This window comes from Sinohyriopsis cumingii, chromosome 5 (assembly GCF_028554795.1).
Source record: "Sinohyriopsis cumingii isolate HCF-2022 chromosome 5, ASM2855479v2, whole genome shotgun sequence".
NCBI lineage: Eukaryota > Metazoa > Mollusca > Bivalvia > Unionida > Unionidae > Sinohyriopsis > Sinohyriopsis cumingii.
This window is the reverse complement of record NC_142965.1, coordinates 54,901,483-54,911,586: the sequence shown is the minus strand read 5'-3', so window position 1 is coordinate 54,911,586 and position 10,104 is coordinate 54,901,483. Positions and strand designations below refer to the sequence as shown.

General features: G+C 33.8%; 1 long non-coding RNA gene across 1 annotated transcript; it reads left to right on the top strand.

Annotated features, from left to right (window-relative positions):
• Positions 1–2,159: 2,159 nt before the first annotated feature.
• Positions 2,160–8,692, top strand: LOC149799204 (uncharacterized). Its single transcript, XR_016420880.1, has 3 exons — positions 2,160–2,238; positions 6,399–6,488; positions 8,100–8,692. It is a non-coding gene; the product is annotated as an uncharacterized LOC149799204 (long non-coding RNA).
• The last annotated feature ends 1,412 nt before the right edge of the window (positions 8,693–10,104 follow it).

Sequence of the window (10,104 nt, the reverse complement as noted above, 5' to 3'; positions counted from 1 at the left end):
GATATGTAGATAAATAGACTGACAGATATATGTATATATTGATGGATCGACAGACATGGATAGGTTTGGTTCAGTAAACAATAAGTTAACACTACATTGAATATGGAACCATCTCAAACACAAATCATCGTAATTAAACAATCTTTGGTTATCGACAATTGTGCAACGCGTATTACTAGTATGATGATGAAACTACATTTGGAGAATCTTGAAATAACAAATCTCAGAGAAGGTTTGTATAACATTCTAGTTTAAAATATTTACTTCAAAACATTGTCGAATACATACAATGGCATTCGCGATTCCGTTGAAAGCATGACGTCCTTAGAGCAATATCTCCCCGACTGTAACAAAATGCACAACATTATAAATCTGGATTCGGGTTCAATATGGTTTGATTGTTTAGAAATCGTTTCGTACATGAACATAAATACATTTTATTTGAAATTAAAATAATTACTTAATACGTTCTTAGGATTATACATTCATGCAATTTGCAACGCATCAATTAGCAAATTATTTTAGCTTCTAAGTTTCAACGCTTAAGTTATTTAATTTAATTGGGTTTGTTCACTTTGAATAGTTTGAATTTACCATCAATTAGCAAATTATTTTAGCTTCTAAGTTTCAACGCTAAAGTTATTTAATTTAATTGGGTTTGTTCACTTTGAATATTTTGAATTTACCTTAAATTGTTTTAAGTTTCTGGAAGAATGGCGTAATAGGTTACCATCATTGAAATTTTAAATATTTAGCACCTAAAATGCTCGACCATGTACTAGAATTTAATTAGATTTAAAAAAGTAGATCTCCACCTATCAAATCATTTGGGTAGATTTCATATCATATTTCGTAGTGTTATGTTTTCAATATATAGCAAGCTTCTGAGGTCGTATCGGTGGATTTTGGATTGTTTTACTACTCAAAGTACATTAACATTCTCAGTACATGTATAGCATTAGGCAAATGTTTGAAAGTTTTGAGTTCATTGGACATGGTTTTTCCTTCTTAAAGTAATTCATTTTGTTATCAAACATACGGTAGACGCTAATTTTAATACTGCTGGAACAAGGGCACATATCATCAATATAAAATGTATTTCTTGTTAAAGTCATCTTGCCATGTAGACAAAATAAGCCATATCCGCATTAACAATAATATTTACTTTTATAATTTTTTAAAATATGACTGGTAAAATCATATGATTGCAAACATTGAAACATATTGATGAGGTATTAACGAAATTGCATAGAGTTTTGTAACAATTTTCAAACAGTACCTTGCACACGTTTGCAATGGGAACATATTACAGTGTACTTAAGAAATTTTTATTCATTAGAATCAGGGCCGACACGTTTATCTGAATCTTTTGTTTTTCACATTGAGCCCATATATATATATATATATATATATATATATATATATATATATATATATATATATATATATATATATATATATATATATATATAAAGAGAGAGATTTGTGAGGGTTTTATTTTTCCCTTGACCTAGATTTTATTAGATTTGTTGAAAGTAGTCGTGTTTTTGGTCTTATATAAATATTCGAGACGGAAGAACAATTTTATTAATTGTTGCTCTCGAGAACGCGATATATTTGTTACAAAACGAAGTCATTTATGCTACACAAGGTTAAGATATGTCTTGAAATAGTGAGTCAAGCTGATCAGTCATATTGGTTTTATATACTGATCATGGGATCAGCTACGGATCTTTTGATACCTAAGACTGCGCAATCTAGGCAAGAGACGGAGAGACATCAATTTAATTTCTCAAGCTTTTTTGCCATATTACATATTGCGTACTATTACATTATATGGTGAAAACAAATCTTAATGTCGAGGGTGTTCGAATACAAAAGGTCCCGTTTGTTTCGATATTGCAAGAGATACGTCGCATTGCGTGCGCTTGCTTCAATTTTATTTAATACATGGTAATATACATTGAATTTAATGCCATACATGTAAAGAAGGGACAACGACTCCACTTATACATGTCTCTCTTTCTCTCTCTCCAGATCTTTTCATCAAATATTACTCTAATCCGATCAGAAATACTTTGTCCGTAATCTGGTAATCTGTATTGAAACGACCAGCAACTGGGTCACATGCTCATTGTATAAAAGCTCATTGCGCGGTCATTTTGTCTAACTGGAAGCACGAGGCGAAGGAACTGATGATATAAACGAAATCTACTTGGGTGTACAGACGGCAAAACAGTAAGTCATTTCTCTTTCTTTCACGTCATGCAGAAAATTTTCTCATAAGCTTATGTTTCATCTATAAAAAAAACCCTGCAATTTCTCTGTTTTATTTGTATCTTAAACCTTCAGGATATAGTTTATGTTGCTTTTTGACAAACAGTTTGTGTCAACTGCACGATTTATTGTGTCGTAAATTGGGATAAAGGTGTGACAATATTTTATGACTCTCTTAACTGTGAATAAATTCAGTAAGTTATGTCTTCAAAATATGTACACAAAAGATCACGAGCGTAGGGAGAATCCAGCGGTACGCACACAGCCGACAAGATAAAATGCAAATCACTTTGTGACTTCCGTCACGCAGTTCGTGATGACCGAGTAAGTGGCAGATGGAAAAGTACACTTCTTATCCAGAATTTACTTGTGGGTTACAGGATGGCATATCCTAGTGTAGAACACTCTTCCTACCAAATGATTTGTACCCAATCGAAACATATTATGTTTCATAAAGTGTAATCATTACTATTTTTGTCTGAAAGACGTCAGCTTCCCATAAACTATAAAAGCAACTCTTGATGCACGAATATAAAATGTTTCGGAACGTATTGTTGCCCGCTGGACAACCACAGGGCAAAATCTTGTGGTACCGCCAAACCATCTGGTTGTTCAATTAGCAATCTCCTAACACAATTCTTTTGAATTAAATAGTCAGCAGTAAATGAAGCTTTCTTTACGATTTTGTTGTATCAGATTATTTACCTCATTTGTTAATATATAAAATAAATTTTATGTTATAATGAAAAATAACGATTAGAATAAATTAAAATAATCACCAACCTTATGTTCTTGGTATTCTTCTTCTTCTTCTTAATATTGTTATTATTATTATTATTATTATTATTATTATTATTATAAAGTTTAGGTAATATTAATGTCCTTTTTGGTTCACTCCAAAACGTTTCGTTGTATTTACTAAACGTTATTATTTTTTATTAATTTTATGCATTATGTGTTTTCATTTTATATTTTGGAATTTTCGCCTCTTATACTGTGTATGTGTTACGCAAGTAATAATAATAATAATAATAATGAGGACTATGTATAGCGCCTAATCTTTAGAAGCCCTAAGCGCTTTACAACATTAGACAACACATATAAGATAAAAAACATATAATGCTATGATTACAAAAACAAAAACCATGAAATTAGAAAACATTAAAAAACATGCTGAGAATATTTAAGGTAGGAAACATTATTCAGTCTTTAAGTTTGTTCTTGTAGTCGAAATAAGTGAGTTTTGAGAGCCCTCTTGAATGTGATCACTGTGACTTTGTGTCTAAGTTCAGTGGGCAAGTCATTCCACGTTGCTGGATTCTTGTATTCAAAAGAACGCTGTCCATATGACTTTGTTTTCATAGGGGGAATAATGAGTATACGATTGTCAGAAGAGGAGCGTAAGTATCTTGCTGGTGTGTACACATGGGTGAAGTCGGATAGGTATGTTGGACTAGAGTCCGACAGTGAAACGTAGCACAGAGAACAAATTTTGTGTTTGATTCTGGATCGAATGGATAGCAAGTTTAGGGTAGAGAGCAGCGGGAAGGTGTGCTCTGATCGTGGTACTCTAAGTATGATCCGAGCAGTTGTGTTTTGAACTTTTGAAGTTTCTGGAGCATATATTGAGATGAACCAGACAGAAATGAGTTACAATAGTCCAGTCTTGAAAGTACTAATGAACACACAAATGTTTTAGTGGCATCAACTGAAAGATATTTGCGAATTGAGCTGATGCGTCTCAGCTCAAGATATGCAGCCTTGCATATGTTCATGACATGTTGGTGCAATGTGATAGTACTGTCCAGAGTAACACCTAGGTTTCGTACTGATCGTGTGAATTTAATGTTGGCTTTGCTGATATTTATTGTTTGAGGTAAAGGATGTGAATGAAAAAGTCTTTGTGTTGTGATCAGAATGGCCTCAGTTTTATCATCATTTATCTGCAGCTTGTTACATGTCATCCATGATTTCACATCAGAAATGCACCTCTCTACACCTTGGATGGTATCATCAACTTCAGTTGGGTGGCAAAATTTGTATATTTGGGTGTCATCAGCGTACAATTGGCGAGACACTGGATGATGAGCTATGACACTTGAGAGCGACTGAGTGTACAGAATGAAGAGAACGGCTCCAAAAACAGACCCCTGTGGAACACCACAACATAGATCAACTGGGCTGGAGTGTATTGCATCTGCAGATACAATTTTGTCCTGTTGACCAAGTAGGACTTGAACCACAGTAAGGCTGTATCATGAATGCCAAATACATGCTGGAGACGGTGAAGTAATATAGCATGTTCTATTGTGTCAAATGTTGCAGACAAATCAAGGAGGGTGAGGACTATAGTATTTCCGCTATCCAACGCAGAGAGAATGTCATTAACTACTTTTAGAAGAGAAGTTTCAGTACTGTGGCAAGGGCGATATGCAGATTGTACATTGCTGAAAAAGACTGTTTGAATTTAGATGAGATACAAGCTGGGATAGAACAACCTTTTCTAAGATTTTTGATATGAATGGGAGATTATAAACTATGCGGTAGTTCTTTAAATAGTTATGGTCTAGTGTTGGTTTCTTCAGCTGAGGCTTTACAATGGCAGTTTTGAAAAATGATGGGAATTCCCCGGATGAGAGAGAGAGGTATTAATAACATCAGTTAGTGAAGGCAATAATAGATCTAAGCACTCAAGCAACAGTGATGGTGGAATTGGATCAAGTTCACATGACTTTGGTGCACTCTTTATCAGGATTGTACGTGCAAAATCCATAGAGACAGATTCAAATGCTGCTAACGGTTGCCGCTCAAATTCTGTATCCCAACTAAAAGTAACCGAAATTATTTTTATAGGTGAAATTATGTCTCTTATATAACAAAATAAAGAATTGAATAAAGAAACCGCCATAATTAACACATAATACTACTTATCATAATACTGCTTTGACATTGAATTATGAAGGAATACTAGTATTTTGTAAATGATATGTTGAAGCTGACATGACAGCACATGTACTCTCATTAAGTGATGGCTCACTGAGATAAGTCTGAGAATTGTAGTTATCATTAACAAGATTTCTTTCGGAAAGGTTCATTTTTTGTTTCTTCTCCTTGGGCATCTGTTGTTTTGCAATAACCTAATCAACGTCATAAACTGAATGTAACTGTTGCAGTGAACAGTGAGCTATCATATAGCATGGGATAATCCTGAACGACCTAATGAGGGCACGTAGTCTTATTATTACCCATGATATACTCGACTAAGTAGGTATCAACTTGGTAGTGAACATTAACACCTGACAATAATTATCAGGTCTTTAAGACTTGCCCATGTCAAATGTTTTTTGTCATCGGAATCAAGCATGTAAATAAAACATAGCCATAAGAATCTAGTTGGCAGCCGAGGATGTGTCACTGGGACACTTTGATGCGTGTGGCTAAAATTTTAGTTTGCCTGAACTGTTCGGATCAATTGATGTTCTTATTCCATGGGTGATTTGGATGGAAGTTTATGATAAGAAAATAGCTTCACTTAGGTCTGAGTCAGAAAGAATTCAAACGTCGTAATGGTTTTAAATTGTTTTGGAAAGGATCGTTCTTGCAGACCATTCGCGCGACTATAATAGATCTTTGCAACAGAGCGGTCTTGTAAGCGTTTATTCAAATGATTTTGAAGCTCATAACGAGGATTACCATATATTATAAAGTCACTTGCTGGTTGAACGGCTAGTGAGTGTACGTACTAAGAATAAATATCATAACGATTCACAATTTTCACTGGTTTCCTTTGTGAAGAACACTTTTATTATTCATAGGCAGTAAGTATCAATTATGCACAAAACGTGCTAATATATCTTACGGTTTTTTTCTCTCTATATTTTAGGATATTGGAAACTAAGAAAAAATCCGTGACACCTTTTGGTAACATTTAATTATACTCACCTGACCTGAACTCTTCCCCGATAGTGAAACAATGATTTGTTTGAACGAGACTATGTTTTAGGATGGATTGATGCTTTAAACGCCCTTTGTTTCTCTTAATCACGCTTTAAATAACATATGGAAATAAAATAGGTTGAATAATGTAGCAATATACAACAGACCATTCATTATATTTACAGGAAAAATAAAATCAGGCACAAATATGCAGAAGCTTTTTATTATTCTTTTCCTGATGTCTGTGATTGGCTTAGCAATGCCACAACCTAAACGTAAGTATTGCACTATGCTCTTTTCTTCTGCCTCTATGTCTATCTAGGTGGGTATGATGGCATTTCGTTTCTCTGGAACAACTAACATTCTAATGGTATATTTTATTTTGTTCCTTTTTATAGACTCTCTCTCTCTCTCCGGCTATATCTATGTCTTTAAGCTTAAGTGGGTACAATAGTAATTTCATTTTCTGGAACAACTCTCATATTTTATTGGTATGTTTGACCTACTGTTGCTGTTTATTACACAGCTCTTGACCATCTCTATAAGTCTAAGTGAAAACAATAGTACGTGCATTTTCTCGAGCAGACTTCATTTTTAAACGTATCGTACCTACTGCTTAGCACTGTGTTCCTAAATGTCTTACATTTTCACTATGTTTATTAAAGATTTAGTGGTTTTGAATTAAATTATATATATATATATATATATATATATATATATATATATATATATATATATATATATATTTTAGATACGCTTCAAAATGAATCTTATGTTTTAAAAAAAATATATGTATGAGAAACCATGATTTGGTGTATCAAAAAGTTGTATTCAAAATGTTTTTCTGCTTAATGTTTTCAAAATATAACCATTTTTAATTGATCGATTTGATACAAATCTAAATTATTTGGGAAGACCATTGAAACTTGTTTACAATACTAGGTCGTATAGACATGAAGTGTGCAATTTAATGAGTTATTATACCAAAACTTCCTGTATGAACTCCGTTTAACATGATAAATTCAATAGCTATATAATTTATAACTTGAGGTTTGTGGATCGAATGGGTTGATGTAAAACTGATCCAAGTTGTACTTCATTTATTCTGACATTTGCGTAATGTAAACGATGAAATATTGAGTAATTGGAACTATAAAAAGTTGAAACAACCAGGTGGCTTTTATGGAGAACGAGTGGGCACCAAGCTTTGGGGCTTGAAAGGTATCTCCTGGAGTCAATGTAGCATGAAGTATGGCTAAAGCCAGTTGTATGTCAACAAACCATTGCTAAGATAATAATCATTGCTTATCTCGTCTGGCACAATGAGCATAAACATGTCCTCGAAATGTTGTGTGCATCATGGATACATAATGAAAACTATCATTTTGTAAAACGACATACTGCATGATGCGAAGAAAGCTATATTGAATGGCATTCTTCTTATACATTTCATTCATACATTATTCGTTTCTAAATGTTAAGGGATACAGAAGCTGTAATTCTTGCTTAGAATGATTTTACGTGTGGTTCGTCTTTTATAGCCTAGACTATGTTTGGTTTTGCCTCTGCAGTTTAATAGTTATGGAACTATAAGTAACTATGTAGACTGTATAAGTATTGATATAGGAATTATGCACTGGAAACAATTATCTGCATATATAATAATATAATAAATATATTACTCAAGATGAATTACTAAAGATAGATCGATAGGTAGATATATAGATAGACAGACAGACAGATATGGGTTATGTCACTGATGTACGAGAGTTATGTTAAAGGCGACGTTAGATAACAAGAGGGATGTGGATACAGGAATAGGGTATTTGATTTGAACTAAATGATAAGACATTCGTAACTGATCTTGGGTTCTTATTGTTTTTAAGGATGTCTGTCAACCCCTTACCCAGAAAAGCAAATAGTTTGTAAGGGAGAGTTAACACCGAGAATAGTCTGGTCCTACATAGCAAACCCACCCAACTGCGGACGCCTCTCTGGATGCTTTGTGAATGGAAACAACGTGTTCGCCACAAAAGACGACTGCATAAATGTCTGTATGACGAATGCGACAGACCCTCTTGATCCGACTGGTTCTCCTGGTCTTGGTGTCTAGATATATCCGATATTCTTTTGTTGCGGGGGTCGACTATAATTGTATTAGTTATGTATATTGTATATATTACATAATACACACTTGTAGGAGTAAATATTGTTAAACCAAACCATCTTGTAATATGTCTATACTGGACAACCATAATCACTAGCTAATGTGAAGGAAATGTGTCAGTTTACTATAGCTGTTTGTTTTCATTTAAGTTAGGAAGTATGATATGATGCTTTTTGTAACGTCAAGACGGAATCTCACATTATTTATAAGTTTAAATTAGTTTCGGAATGCAAACATTATGTCACTTTTAATCTCTCTTCTTCATTTCCTAATTAAACCTTCCCACCTTCAATTGCATCTACCGCCTGACAATCCGTTGCAAATAAATAGTAATACAATATTTATGACGTACAAGTTTTCAAGGCGTCTTTCTGTTCTGGAACACGGTGAGACATCCACTGACAAGGATTATCCCTGTTTCTACCAAATGTAAATATCCCAACGATTTCGAATGTAAATTTATTTGACAAAATTTGGATAGCCAGTTTCTCACGGCCATGTTTAGCTGCACATGTGAATAGTTCAAAAGGATCATTTTCGTTTATACACATTCAATTGATTGCTGATTTAAGGTCAGATTTATGCTGTACAATACTATCATTAATACAGCTATATTGGGGCGGTTGTCATTGTCTTTCGTAATTCCATCAGCAACTATTGATGAAAAGGTGATCAGTCCCTGCCTAAGGTTTATAATCAGGCTGTTAGTATTTGATAAATCAAAGGTACCATGCTGTGTATTCTGTGAGATAGAAGGCCGTATCCTTTTTCAGGTGTAATGATGGTGTTCGGACTTAGACACGAATTTGCTTCAAAAGAAAAGAAAACAGTTTGCATCGAATTCACAAAGATTTCATTTTCAAAGTTATGATTTATATTAAAATTTATCTTTGACAAATATTTGTAGAATACTGAAAATGATCTCTAATCAAAGAAAAGCTAGCTACTTAATTTGTAATGATATCAGAACATATTTAGATACATGTTCTGATGTTGAAAAATGGAAAGGATGACTAACCTTTATGGCTTCGTTTGGATGAATTATAGGTCAGTTGTATCATATATCTTATCCGTGGAAGTTAAATAAACAGCAGTGTCACTAAACTGACTACAGGTATTAACAAATTATTACAATAGCAACTTGATCAAGATCTAATGAGTGTCGCTACGATCCTCCACGACTTTCGGAAGATCGTTTTGACCACAAAATACGTTTTGAACTTACATCCCATTACACATCGGTCGTCTTTTCATTTCCTATGTGGACATTTTGTGCAAAGATTGTTGACAAAATAATAATGCAGACTAGAAATAGTACAGCTTAAAGAACATATGGCCTAGAGAATGTCGACTCCTAAGCCCCCCACATGTTATCAGAAAAACAACAAAATTATTCACAGTGTAAATCTATCCCAAACAAGTCTTCATTAACTAGTTCCTAATCTGCTTGACAAACGGAGATACGTTTTACATTACAAAAATCTGAAACAGGCACTTGATCATAATCTTGTATTAAGAAAAGTTCGTCGTGTGCTGAAATTGAATCGGTCATGTTGGATGAAATATTATATCGACGTTAATACTAGCCGAAGAGCAGCTGCAAAGACAGAATTCGGTGAAACTTTTTCAAGCTCATGAAAAACAGCGTCTATGGAAAATATTAGAAAGCGAGTCGATATTGAGATCGTTAATAACGTGGAACGTCGTAATAAACTTGTTGCATC